Genomic DNA, 14,157 nt, shown 5'->3' on the forward strand with positions numbered 1-14,157 from the left:
TGCCATTTCTAGGAAGTATTCTTGAACCCTACAGATTGTATTAGCTGTCCCTTTCCCCTGACACCCAAGGCTTACTGCTACACTTCCATCATTCAGTTAAACAGAGAGTCCTCTAAAGTACCTAAGGCTGCAAGCAAAAGCTGAGCCACAGCCATGGAGATTATAGTACAGGATTCCCGCATAGGACAGTGGGCTGGACTAAGTGACCCTCAAAGTCTCTTACAACTTTGAAATCTATGACCCCCAGTTCCTTTAATATAAATGTCCCTTTTCCATGTATAAAAGTCTTTTTACTTACATTATGTCATAGCAAATTGCCAGCCTGTGTTTCAAAATGGGGAAAAGCAACACAAAAAATGCAACTTGTATCAATGTTCCTATTCTGTTTGTAATGTGGGAAATTTCCAAGCTAGATTTCCCCTTTGCAGATGATTTGGGGGTTAATTTCTATTCTGAACAGGCCTGTCCCCATTCTCCTTCAGTAGTATGTAGAATGGATATGAAAAAATGACTGTGTGCAAACCTTCCTTTCATTTTGAAATTATGTTAATAAAGTATTTCCTATGGTTATGACTAATAGGTCATTTGTTTCCTAAATTTTCTAGGCAGTAAAGGCACATGGAAAAATCCTGATCAATATGCTCTTCCTGGAAGCCTAGAACCCAAAATCTCTTTATATAGTATGGTATTTATAGAGTTCATTATAGTCTATAATTAACAGAAAAATTGTCTTTGCAGAAGAACAGAAAATGGAAGATAAAAAAATTGACTACCTACCTTCAAAAAGAAACCTTTTATAAATAGCAATGTCACCTTAAATTTATAATACACCTGTTGTTCATAAAATGTTCCCAATATTTTGTCTCTCTTCATTGAATGATTTCTTGGTGGTTGACCAGAGAGGAGGGAAGAGAACGAAACTGGTTGTCCCCCAACTTTGTGCCAGGTACTCGATGAGTCACTTTATAGATATCATCTAATTAAAAGATTTTTTTCATTTAAAAATACTGTTTAAAATTACATAAATAATACACACTCATTGTAAAACTTTTCAGCAATCCAAGGGCATAAAAATTAAAAAGTGAAAGTTCCTCTTCACCCCCTTCACCCCTCAATTCCACTTACATCCCTGCAGATAACCTCTAAGTCCTTTGGTGTATATCCATCCAGACTCTTTTTTGTGCATTTTCATAAATACACATATTCTTACATGAATATATAAACAAACCACATTTCATCTAATCTTGGATGCACTTTTTTTTTCAAATTTAAAATCTCTGAAATAAGGATGCATCTTACAATGAAAGGCATTGTATGGTGGCCAATTTTGTCCCTTCTTAGTGGCACATATAATGATGCATCTTGAAATAAGTGTCCTTTTAGAGTAACAAAATACAGTAGCTATAGCACTTACACAATTATGCAGATGTATGGTTGTATGAATTGTTATGGACAGCTTTCAGTACATATGGGTCTGCTTCATCCATTTTAATGTCTGCGTGATCTGTCATTGTACGAATGTACCCACTTTTATTTAGCCATATCCCTTATAGATGGATTTTCAGATTATTTCTAAACCCTCCTGGTGGAAAACAGTGCTGCAAGGACCATCCTCATCCCTAAATCTTTGAGGCCGTGTGTAAATATTTTTGACAGAGAGATTTCCATCTCAGAAGTTCTCACAGTTACCCTGCGTGGTACAAAAAACTTAGTCATTCACAAAAAACAACAAATGTTGGAGAGGATGTGGAGAAACAGGAACCCTCATACACAGCTGGTGGGAATGCAAACTGGTGCAGCCTCTATGGAAAACAGTATGGAGATTCCTCAAAGAATTAAAAATAGAGATGCCCTATGATCCAGCTATCCCACTACTGGGAATCTATCCAATGAACCTGAAATCAACAATCCAAAGAGGTTTATGCACCCCTATGTTCATTGCAACATTATTCTCTATAGCCAAGAAGTGGAAGCAACCTAAGTGTCCCTCGACTGACGACTGGATCAAGAAGAGGTGGTATATATACAATGGAATACTACTCAGCCATAAAAAAGACAAAATAGTCCCATTTGCAACAACATGGATGGGCCTGGAGGGCATTATGTTAAGTGAAGTAAGCCAGAAGAGAAAGACAAACACTGTATGATCTCACTCATATGTGCAATATAAACCAACACATGGACAGAGAAAACTGTATTGTGGTTACCAGGGGCAATGGCGGTGGGGGTGGGCACAAGGGGTGAAGGGAGACATATATATGGTGATGGACAAACAAAAATGTACAACCCAAAATTTCACAATGTTATAAACTATTAAAACATCAATAAAAAAAAAACTTATTCAGAACTCACCTAGACCCATGTTCAAATCCTGGCTCCAGGGCCGCCATGTTGAACAACTCAAGGGAGTTCAAACTGTCATCTGGGTCAGGGGTCAGCAAACTTTTTCTGCAAAGAGCCAAACAGTCAGTATTTTAGAATTTGTAAGCTATACTATCTGTGTTGCAACTACTCAACTCTGCCAATGCAGCACGAAAGCAGCCATAGACAATAGTTAATACATGAGTAGTGTTGTCTGTGTCCCAATAAAACTTTATTTGTATAAACTGGTGTCAGGCTGGATGTATCCCGAGGACCATAGTTCGCTGACCCCTGTCCTAAGTGAATGGTCCTTCCTGGAGTTGTGCAGTGTCCACCTTGCAGCCCTTCATCGCAGACTGCCTAGCCCCTTACCCTCCAGGGACCCAACTCAGGATAAATGTCACAGCCTTTCCAAGCTTCAGTGAAACCCTTAATTGTGAAATATAATACACAATCATAAAATATCTTTTTAAAGTATGTGTTAGTGAATGAAGGTGAACACCTGAGCATGTGTGTATGACTCAGTTTCTTCATTAAGAAAATAAATCTCCTACAGTAATTGTGAGAATTAATGGAAGGCTACATGTAAAGCTTAATAAATGCTACAGTTACTAAAACAGCTTCTTTTCTTTTACTAATCAGGAAATTCACAGTTATTAATTCACAGACACAGGACACAAACCAGGTGAGTCTGACTCCAAATCCTGTGCCTCTCCTACAGCACCTATTGCCTCAAAAAGAAGAATCTACTGCACAGAGAATCCGAGCCCAGAGAGGCTAGAAGACCTTCATAAAGTCCCACCACATCGGCGTTGGACATAGCAGGCTCTGGATCTCAGAGTATCCAGTGAATACACATACCACCCACCAGAGGAGGCAGCTTCTGCAAGACCCAGCCCTTTGGGCTTGAAGACATCCCCAAACAGTGGATTTTCCTGTTATTTATGCCGATTCAATTTGACTGCAGTTCTATTATCTGGATGGAAATGCAGCCACGAATTGTTGATAAAGCTGTCACAGCAAGCTGGAGATAGTAAGTCTCATTAATATTAAGAAAAGAACAAACCCATAAATAAGAGATTATCAAGTGAAATAAGATAGTCTCTCCTCCAACGTCTAACAAATCTCGTGTGCAAAACCATGTAATTTCCCCAGGCGTCCTCCCTGCCAGCCAGATGTATAGAATATGAATTGTGCGGGGAGGGAAATTGATATGCAGAACAAGGAATTGGCAAAATAATTAGAGCTGTGAGGCTCCCTCAGTCTTGCGGTTTATTTGAGAAGTCACCAAGTAGAATCACAGGTTCCAGGCCACACTGATTATGTAACATATTAGTCCTTGAAAAGAGCCTGGAGACAACAGAGAGGTGATGGGACTGTCCCCATGAAGGTGAAGGCAGAGCCAGGCCTGACCCACTGAACAGCTAAAGGCCACCTTCCCAGGTGGGAAAGAACAGGTGCTGCCCCCTTCATGGCACTGCCCTGCACAGTACAGTCACATGACCCCTACCCACTCTGCCCACTCAGGTACCAGCCTCCTGCCTCCCTCTCACTTTGTGGCTTGGGTCATCCAGACCATTCCCTCTGCAGGTGACCACAATCAAAGCCACCTGCAGATTGAGGCTAAGTACAAAATAAAAGTTTTATTAAGCTGCTAAACCCTATTGACTAAGAGCCATTTGTGGACAGGGACCAGGTGGGTCTGCATCTCCAGGGGGCCCCCGTTCAATGGCTGGCATGTAGTAGGGGATCTAGAGATGCTTATTGACTGGGGTTGACTCAAGCCACCAACAAAATTTCCTTAATGGAAAAGGAAAGAGAGGAAGGAGAGAGGAAAGAGGCAGGATTGAGAGGAAGAGAGTAGGAAGACAGGAAGGAGGAGGAAGAGTAAGTGGCAAAGATGCTTGAATGTGAATTGAGCAGAGGAGGGAGGGGAAGAGGAGACGCGGTAAAAGTGAGTGGGATGCGAACTGAGCAGATGGGCAGAGAGATGGGTGGCCAGAGAGAAGAAGCACATGGCAGTGGGTGGGGGGCGGTGGCACAGAGGGGAGGCAGCAAGACAGGTAAAGAAGGACACATAGGACAGACACACTGAAAGGCAGATGGACACAGGGATGGTCAGACCCCCACACACCGAAACAGGGACACAGAGACAGAAAGAATATAGCCAAGGGCTGAGGAGAGACCCAGAGGGGCAAAGATTTTCCTGGTCTCCCAAAGGAATCCACATGCCTCTCAATTTAGTGTTCTTTCTACTGAACCAATCCCTTGATAAAGAACATGAAAACATTAATTTGAAAAGATATATGCACGCCTATGATCATTGCAGCATTATTCACAATAGCCAAGACTTGGAAGCAAACCAAGTGCCCATCAATGGATGAATGGATAAAGAAGATGTGGTATATATACAATACTACTCAGCCATAAAAAAAGGTGAAATCATGTCATTTGTGACAACATGGGTGGACTTTGAGGGTATTATGCTAAGTGAAATAAGTCAGACAGAGAAAGACAAATACCATATGATTTCACTCATATGTGCAAGATAAACAAATATTCAGAACAGATTGGTGGTTGCCAAAGGGGAAGGGGGTGAGGGGAGGGCAAAAGGGGTAAAGGTGCACGTGTGTTATGGTGATGGATGGAACCTAGGCTATTGGTGGTGAACATGATGCAGTCTATTCAGAAGCTGAAATATAATGATGTACACCTGAAATGTACAGAATGTTATAAACCCATGTGACCTCAATAAAATAATTTAAATAAATAATTGAAGTATTTCACACACAAAAAAAAAAAGAAAGCAAGAAATGAAAGAAGAAAACGTGTCTTTCTGGAAGAAATGTCTCCCAAGATTCTGGAAACGCATAATTCAGAAAGTGTGAAATGTCTTTCATCTGCAGGCTTCCTGTCAAGTCTACGGTGGAGTTAGAGACCTGGGCTTGCATCTGGATCCCACAGTGCCTGGGTGGGGGCTGACCCTCTGGACTCCAGGCTCCTCCAGGTGGTAAGCTGTGACCAGGAACACACTCTATCTGCCCTCTCAGGGTTCTTGAAAGGATCAGCTCAAATAATATCATGAAAGTCCTCCAAAAAGTACATCACCCTCTACGAACACCCAGTGATGAAGGTGAGACATTAGTTTGATTTTGGTTAACTCCTACATTCATTCTCATTCCTCCCTCCCCGACTCCTTCTCTCTTTCTCCCCTCCCCTTCCCTTTCCTCCCTCTCTCTTTCCCCTTCCCCTCCCTTCCTTCATTCTCTTCCCCATCCACCCTCACCCCCAACCACACATTCACATCTGAGTCCCATCCCAAAGAGACCTTGACTTCAGCCTTCAGGTCATGAAATATTCAATCCACTTGGACACTTTTTAATTAATCTGGGGTTGATTCAGGCCATTGCACCTTGACGCCCTCCTCTATGACTGCTTCCTGGATCCAATTAGCCAGGCTTTGAGCACTGCCCTGGAGTCAGAGACAGACAAGAGCACCTTGTCTCCGGGAACCGGTTTGCCGAAGCATCTGCAAACATTCCTCCAACTCATGCCTGGAAGAGGTAGCAAGCGCGATAAGATCCATCCTATACTAGAGTTAAAGGTGCCTTTTGAAGGATGAGAAAAAAAAAATGCAAACCAAAAGCAACCACCATCTCAGGCAGCAAATATCCAGATGATTAACAGGCTGGCCGGATCAGGGATACAGATGTCTCATCAGAATTCCATGGCTGTCCTCACCTGACGGTTTTCAGCACCCCCACTTCCCATATGGATTCAATGATCACAGAATTCATTTGCATTTGTTGACATTTTGCTCTGTTAAAAAAAAAAGTGGCCTTTTCATTGCTATTATTATATTGTGCTAGTGGGTTTTGTCTCACAGGTTTAGTCATAAATAAAATTAAACAAATGGATGCAGGTAGGTCTTTTACCACAGTGCCAGGCACATGTTAAGTCTTCGACAAATAACGGGTATTTTGATTAATTATTGTCATAATCATTATCACCATATTCACGTTGAGGACAAGCCTGGTTTTCTGTTCTGCCTGTAACAGGTCACACAATATCCAGCACTCAGGTGGTTCTTAATAAGGTTTGCCAAGAAGCTGTGGACTGCTTTTAACATTGAGTATAGAATTCCCATATAGTCTGCGTGTCCCACGGTAGTCTCCCCTCTTTCCTAAACTCCTATTTAGTCATCCAACGAATATTTCCCAGGCACCTAATGAATGCCGGGCATCATGCTAGGTGCTGGGGATTGCCAGGACTTACCATCCACGCCAGTGCCCATGGCAAATCTTCACATAGCACGTAGTACAGCCAGATGCTGCTCTCAGAGCCTTACCTGCACTAACACACATAATCCTCACAACTGGTCTATGAAGGAGGGACTTCTATAGTCCTCATTTCATATTTTATGTATATATAGCCTGAGGTCCAGAAAGGTATATTAATCCGCCCAAAGCCACACAGCAAGAAGCAGCAGAGCTGGGATTTAAACACAGGCAGTTTGGCTCCAGAATCACACAACTAACCACAAGCAATGCTGTGTCATCCCAGTACACGTTGCTTCTTTCTGTTAGCCATTTTTTTCATTTGTGTCTGCAAGTAGATTAGAATATCCGTAAACTCCATAGACAGAGGAAGCATATTAGTTGTTGCCAGGGGCTAGGGAGAAGGGGAGTGAGGGGCAACTGCTCACGGGTATGGAGTTTCCATTTGGGATGATACAAAAGTTCTGGAGCCAGATAGTGATGATGGTTGCACAGCACTGTGACTGTACTTAACACCACTGAGTTACAAACTTTAAAAAGGTCAAAATGGAAAATTTTGTTATTGGAATTTTACCCCTGTGCTAACTCTTTAATCCTTAAATATAGGATTGTCTTATATCCTTCATATCCCCGCAATGAATGGGATTTAAAAATTCTCATCAAACATTTCTTGATTGGTTGACTAATCACCGGCAGTCTTAGAAACAGGGCTTGCTTTGTTTTTATCGTCATTACTCTTGTGATTATTAAAAACAGAGCCCTTCTAGGAGCCCAGAAGGTTCTGTCCATCTGTGAGCAACTGGCCCATAGATAGTGCTGATTCTGAGAGTGACGGGACAGATGTTGGCACCAGGGGCTGGGCCAGACCAGGGAAGCTGCTTCCCCAAGAAGCTGTGACACAAAGGGGTAAGAACACATCCAGATGGAGGTGAGAAGGCAAAGTACTGAGCCAGAGGAACAGCTCAAACCTGAGGTCTGAGGGGCGAATCAGGGCTGAAAACAGACAAGAACCTCAGGGTCAGGAACTGAGGGAATCTGAAGCCTTTGGGGAAGCAGAATACAATAATAATATAAAAATAACAGTTATAGTGAATCAAACCCTTAGATAGTGCTTTCCACACACCAGATACTGTTTTAAGGATTTTCACATATCAATTCATTTATTCTTTATTATTATTATTACCCCCATTTTATAGATAAAGATACTAAGGCACAGAGAAGATGTAACTTGCACAAGGTCACACAGCTAGCAAGTGGTAGAATCTGGATTCCAAGCCAAGTGATCAGGAGCCAGAGATCGACTCAACCACAGGAGCTAAGGAGTTAATCTCAAGTTAAGATTCTGGCCCTGCTGAGGGCTAACTGCTGACTTGATGAGATGAGGGGCCCACTGGAGGCTGAGTCTTAAGGATACAGAGGAAGCCCCAACCTTACAGTCTTGGACTCACAAAGGTATAAGTCACTTACCAATACCGAGAGGCAGAGAAGGGCAGTGGTTAGGACCACAGACTCTGGCCTGGAAGCCTGTACTTGGACTCCAGCTCTGCCACTTAGCAGCCACGAAACCTTGGACAAATTACTTCATCTCTCTCTGCCTTGGGTTCCTCATCTAAAATGGGGATATACTAATTGCTAGGTCATAGAGTTGCTGTGAAGCTTACATGACTTGATTTTTGCAAAGCACTGAGAACAGCACCCGGCACACAGTAAGCAGAACATGAACACTAAAGAAAATAAGCTCATTAGAGAAAATAGCCACAACATCATGTATCTTGGGGGGAAATTGGGGAAGCAGTGACCAGACAGGGAAATCTCCCTGTACATCTTGCATTTAACATAGGAAACCCAATCCTTGGCTGAAAAAGAACTGGTGGCTGGTGTGAAATTGAAACTTACTCTTATGTCTTGAGCCAGCCAGCTACACCTGTATCCACAGTTCCTGCCTTCCTCCTCCCATTCAGGGAGGGAGGGGCTGCAAGTCCCTTGCCTCCAGCTGCCCACCTGGTGATATTTAATTAATCTATTCATTTGATCTCTGGTTTGCTCAGTGGGTCCCTTTCCTTGATGCTCCCTGCGGTTTGAATACAGTAAAATTCAGTCCTAATTAAAATTATCGAAATACCAGCAGTCTCCGTTAATAAAACATCAGAATGAGACTGGATTTCTTTTTTTTAACAGTCTTTTCTTAAAAACTCTGAGATAGTGGGCAGAGTGAGCCTAGGTAAGAAAGAAGAAAGTTAACAAACTCCTCTTGTCACCAAGTGTTTGAGGGTGGCATTTCTAATTCCCTCTCCTCATCTGGGAGGCCAATCCTTTGCAGGGGAAAGATTCCGCGAGTCTGTGTCCAGAGACCTCCTGTCACAAACTTCCTGTATGAGACCTTAGCTAACTGCATCCCCTCTTAGGGTCTCAGTTTTTCCTTCTGCAAAATTGGGACACTGGACCAGCTTTAATAGGCTATGGTCTGAGAACATCAAGTTGTCAAATCCTTGGATTTGGCTAAATTGAGGAATTCTTGAGCCTGGCAGGACAGAATTGCAAGACCATCTGCCTCCACTGTCAGCATGCTGAAAAATGGCCACAGGCAGTTCCTTCCACTCAAGTCTCTGGGCTTTGGGTCACGTAAGCTGCGCCCAGTCACAAGGGACTGGAGCAGAAATCAAAGGCCCAGTTCCAGGCAGCACTACAAATCCACCTATGCAGGCCAGTGAGGTATCCTTGCTCGAGATTCGCCATATCGGGTGGAACCAGCCAGAGCCATGCTCTCCCCTGGCGGGAGTTTTATACATTCCTGTCCCCAACCAGAGGGGAGGAGAGGCAGGGCCAGCTCAGCCATGGCTGCCAGCAAGGACGCTGGCCAGACAAACCTGGGTTCAAAATCCTGCTGGTTCCTCCCTGCCTAGTACCAGCTACATGACTTTGGACATGTGTAGCCTCTCTGTGCCAAAGTTTTCTTATATGTAAATGAGGACAATAAAAATAAGTCTCTTCTTCATCTCATTAGATAACATGTCAATTACCTAGCACAGGGCGTGACATATATTAGGCCCCCGTCACGGGTAGCTCCGGTTACCACTGAAGGCAGTAGACGAAGAAACAAGGAGAGAGAAACAGAAGGCAAAAGCAGCAGAGACACACAGAAAGCAAATCACACAAGGCGTTGCATGGGAGAAGCCCCTTCCCGCACGCTATCAGCCCCGTGCTTGGTGGGACTCCACCCCCTTTTCCGGCCATAGAGCACGTGATACAGGCCCAAGCCAATCAGAGCGTCACATTATCCAGCCACTGTGATTGGCCCAGAGATGAGCACGTGACCCAAGTCAGCACACCCACGCTGCCTGGCTTCCCGCTGCCGTGACGGAGATGCAGAGCTCAGCGGGTTCTCCAGCATCTCTGAGACATCATGTCCCACCCACCCTTTTGTGATTTTTGAAGACTCTCAGAAATTTGCTAGGAGGGTCATGGGAAAGGAGCACATCGCAAAGCAAGGGGCTTTCCATCATATCGCTATCTTCATGTGGCGTGAGATTTACTGTCTTCCCTCGTGTTGCTCCCCTCCTCCCCAACAACCCCGGAAATCCACCCAGGTGCTTCCAGGAATAAACTTCAGCTCCGAGCTGTTTTCCCAACAAAGGTAGCTTTTTCTTCCTAAGAGCAATTCTGGCTGAACCTGATACCCACTGCCTCGCTTCATAAGTCAAGGGCAAGGGGCCCTCCATCCGAGGGCGTTATCATAGCCGCTCCTGGGCAGGAGATACAGCGCTGTCCGATCGCTCTCATTTTGCTGGGATGTTGCTCCCACTCCTGGAATCAGCATCCCAGGCAAAGAGAGAAAAAGGCTTTCCACTTTGGTTCCTGGAACCGAGAGACTGGGATGCGCAGCCATCTTATTCAACCTCAGGATGGCGGGTCTCGCTGCCGCCAGAAGCGCCGAGTCAACTTTCTGGGTGAGAACTGGAATTAATAACACAGCAATGGTCTTACACCGACCATGGGTTCTCCCTGCTAGTTAATAAAATGATTCATTTGAACTGCTTCCCTCTTCATTGATGGCGAGGGGCCTGCTTCTCCCCCTGCCAGCCCTTCCCTTTCTAGGAAAAGAGGAGCGAGGCTTATTGAATTCTAATACATCATCCTGGCAGCGGGCGTCAATAGAGAGAGACAGATGTGAGAACAGAACACGGAGCCCCATAGCCATCCCTCACAGTCCCCTGCCCTTCCTCCTCTTCTCAGTAAATCTACTCAGGGACCCCCAGGGAAGCTCAGAGTTCATTATGAACAGCAGCCAAGAGTCGATAAATACATGGCTGAGATTTCAGTCACCTACTGTGGCTGTCCTCCCCACCAACAAACTGATTGCATGGCTCCAGACTGGTTTGTGGGGTGGGGATGGGTGGCAGGGAATTCACGGAACTCTGCAGCCAGAATGATCTTTTCATAAAGCAAATTTGATCATGTTAAACATCGCCACCTGGCTTAAAACTCGTCAGCGGCTCCCCATTGCTTCCAAGCTAAAGACCAAAACAGTCAATATGGCTTGCAAGATTCTGCAGGGTCTGGCCCCTGTTGACTTCTCTAACCTCATATATAAACATACCTCCCATTCTCAACCATTCTGGCCACACTGATAGTCTTTCGTTATTTCAGTGGCTCAGGAGGCCTCCAGAGCTCAGATCAAATATCACCTATTCTGCCTGGAACAAATCCTATTTTCATATGATCTTAGAGCCCCCCATACTTGCCCTTCATTGCATTTGTCACGGCCTGTGATTTTATATTTACTTACCTAATGACTGGGTTGATGCTCTCTCTACACACCGGTAGGTAACTCCATGTTTTGTTCACCAAGTGTCTTCAGCTTCTAGAACCATGCCTGGCACAGAACAGGACCTCGGTAAATATTTGCTGAATGAATGTATGAGTGAATCAGATATAAAGTAGAGCACATTCCAAAAGCTGGAAACTGAAAGTAGAACTAAAACAGAGGGGGTGTGGAGTAGAATGGAAGAAGAGGCAAGAGAGGTAAATGGAGCAGATCACAGAACAATCATTGTTCTGCACCTACTGTATGCCAGGCACTGTTCTAGGCAGTGGGGATACAGCAGTGAATAAAACGGACAACATTTTCTCCCTCTATGGAGCTTACATTTGAGGCCATTCCCCTCTCATATTGCAAGATATGCACAGAGCAATATTCATCCTGGAAGTATCTCCATTTGCGGTGTTATGCTAAGTTGTGGCAAAAGTAAATTGCACATATAACCAGGTATAACGGGCTTCCTATAGGCAACCTCCAGAACTGGGATCTTATCAACACATCCCCAAAATAAGTCCACTCCACAATCTGTTGATAAGAAGTAGGTGGCTTCCTGCAGAGTCAGTGGAAGCATAGGGAAGGGGGATTAGCTTGCATACCACAGAATTGCAACATTATCGACTTCTCGCCTTGAAACATCTCAAGTCTCTCACCCCTACCAGCCACTTTATCTCCTCTCTCTCTCCTACATTGCCTCTCAAGATTCCTTCTGTCCTGAGCAAATAGTGTTCCTCTCCACCTTGCAAATTTGCCTAATAGTGACCATCAAACATTCTTCAAACGTGCCCCTTGGTTTATGCTGTCACGTAAACACTGATCGAATTTGGTGGACCTCTTATGCACAGTCTGAATTCACCAGGGTGCTACAGCCCACTGGGTGAGAGTCTCTGTCACATGGACCCTTGTTCCTCACACTAAGGATTTTGGCCTTCGCCCAGAGGGCCATGTGGACCACAGGAGGTTTACAGTAGGAAAGTGACCCTGGGCAGACTCCCCCCACAGCACCTGAGTCTTCACCTCAGCTGTCAGGAAGAATCCAAATGCAGCTGTGGGGGTCCTTCTTCTAGCATTAATTAAAGCTTTTCCCTGGGCCCAGCTGCAGAGAAGCCCAAGGGGTGCAGCACGGAGGGGAGCAGCTGCAGCTTCAAAGAACCTTCAGGCAACTCTAAGCGTGTCAGACCTCCCCCATCCAGGCGTCTTCCTGCTGGGAGCAGAGCTGGGGCCACGTTGGGGGGAGGGCATTTCTGAACTAAAACTAAAATGCCTCTACTTCCCACAGAAGAGGGAAATGGTTGTTTCCTTGGGAAATTCTATAAAGTGGAATCACCCTTAAGATCCCTTCTCTCTGATCTGCCTTCAGGGCTGATGCCTGCAGTTGGCGGCTCTCTTGTAGAGGACTCCCTTCTCATTACAGGCATGGAGTTGTGCAGTGTGGCAGCCCTGCCTCCCATCTCTTGGAGTCAAACTCCTGTGGCTGGGACCAGGGGGCTCAGAGAGTTGTCTGGTAAAAATCATAATTATAAAAAATAATTGCAGCTACCATATTTATTGAGAATTTACCTAGGGAATCTGTTTAACATACGCTATCTCAATTAAGCCCCACGATAATCTGGTGAGATGGAGATTATTATCACCACTTGACAGAGGAGGGAGCTAAGGCGTATATCTACTTTCAATTTCTGGGCTCCCATTTAAAAGCTGTGTGGTGTCGAGTAAGTTACTTACTTAATCTTTCTGGTTCAGTAACTTTTATTGAATCGAGATGCATGCAAAAGTCTTTCTCTGAAATACAGCTCCTGTCCTTAACCTATACCTCCTATCCAGGCTCGGGGTGACTCTGAGACCATTCTCTGGGAAGGGGCAGCAGCTGTGCTCTGAGCCTTCAGGAATCCTGGGAGAATGAGAGGAACTGTCCCACTCTGGTAGTGATGAAAGTTTGAAGCTTAGGCAACTAACAGGGTCCTGCAGGATACTCGCTGCTCATGCCTGGCTGCTGAGAATTAAACTCTGCATTAGATAAACCCCTATACCCCACCCACCACCCCAGTGAGTATCCTAAAAGGCAAATCTGACCCGTTTCTCATCTGGTTGAAAAACACCGTTGGCTTCCTTTCTATCATAGAACTCATTGGTAGCCAGCAGTAAAAATGAAATCCAGCAAACTTTAGGGAGGAAAAGGTGAGGGCAGAGGGAATTTATGATGGCTTATGGGAGTTAGTAAGGACTCTTGATATCATGGGAGGAAAAGAAAGAAATTGAACTTCAATGAGCGTAATCCCAAAAGAGCAATTTAGTGGGCCACATAAGGAAACAGCAGAAAGCATGGGGGAAGATCTAGCTTCAGGTATCACTGGAACCAGGAGCTCAAATGCCTCTCTAGCTCTCATTTCTGTTTCTCTCTGAAGGTTGCCCTCATTTTCCCATTCCCATGAGGCTCCACCCAGTAGGATCATGGCTATGACAGCCTCAGCTTTACTGCTTTCATTTGAGTGACCAAGAAAGAAAAAGTGGGCTTTATTACTTCAGGTTGAGTTGAAGAATTTGCAGGAACAGACAAAGAGATAGTGGCCAGACCAAAAAAGAAAAAAGAAAAAGAAAAATCTTCCTGCAGTAATCAGGATGGCTATAAATCTCATTGATGTAACAAAGTCCCAACATAACAATGGCTTAAACAAGTTAGCTATTTTTCTCCCATATAATAGT

At 44.5% G+C, this 14,157-nt stretch overlaps 1 long non-coding RNA gene across 8 annotated transcripts in view; it reads right to left on the bottom strand.

The window, feature by feature from the left end:
- LOC131422591 (uncharacterized) overlaps positions 1 to 14,157 on the bottom strand; it is a 144,549-nt gene that overhangs the window by 47,722 nt on the left and 82,670 nt on the right. For 5 of the 8 annotated variants that reach the window (XR_009224110.1, XR_009224112.1, XR_009224114.1 and 2 more), the window contains one exon: positions 11,425 to 11,511. This is a non-coding gene — a long non-coding RNA (uncharacterized LOC131422591). Of the gene's footprint in view, positions 1 to 5,805; positions 5,916 to 10,581; positions 10,593 to 11,420; positions 11,512 to 14,157 lie in introns of those variants that run through there. The other 3 variants (XR_009224109.1, XR_009224113.1, XR_009224108.1) reach the window with 3 other exon arrangements.

The sequence above is a fragment of the Diceros bicornis genome, chromosome 26 (genome assembly GCF_020826845.1).
Source record: "Diceros bicornis minor isolate mBicDic1 chromosome 26, mDicBic1.mat.cur, whole genome shotgun sequence".
NCBI classification, from domain to species: domain Eukaryota; kingdom Metazoa; phylum Chordata; class Mammalia; order Perissodactyla; family Rhinocerotidae; genus Diceros; species Diceros bicornis.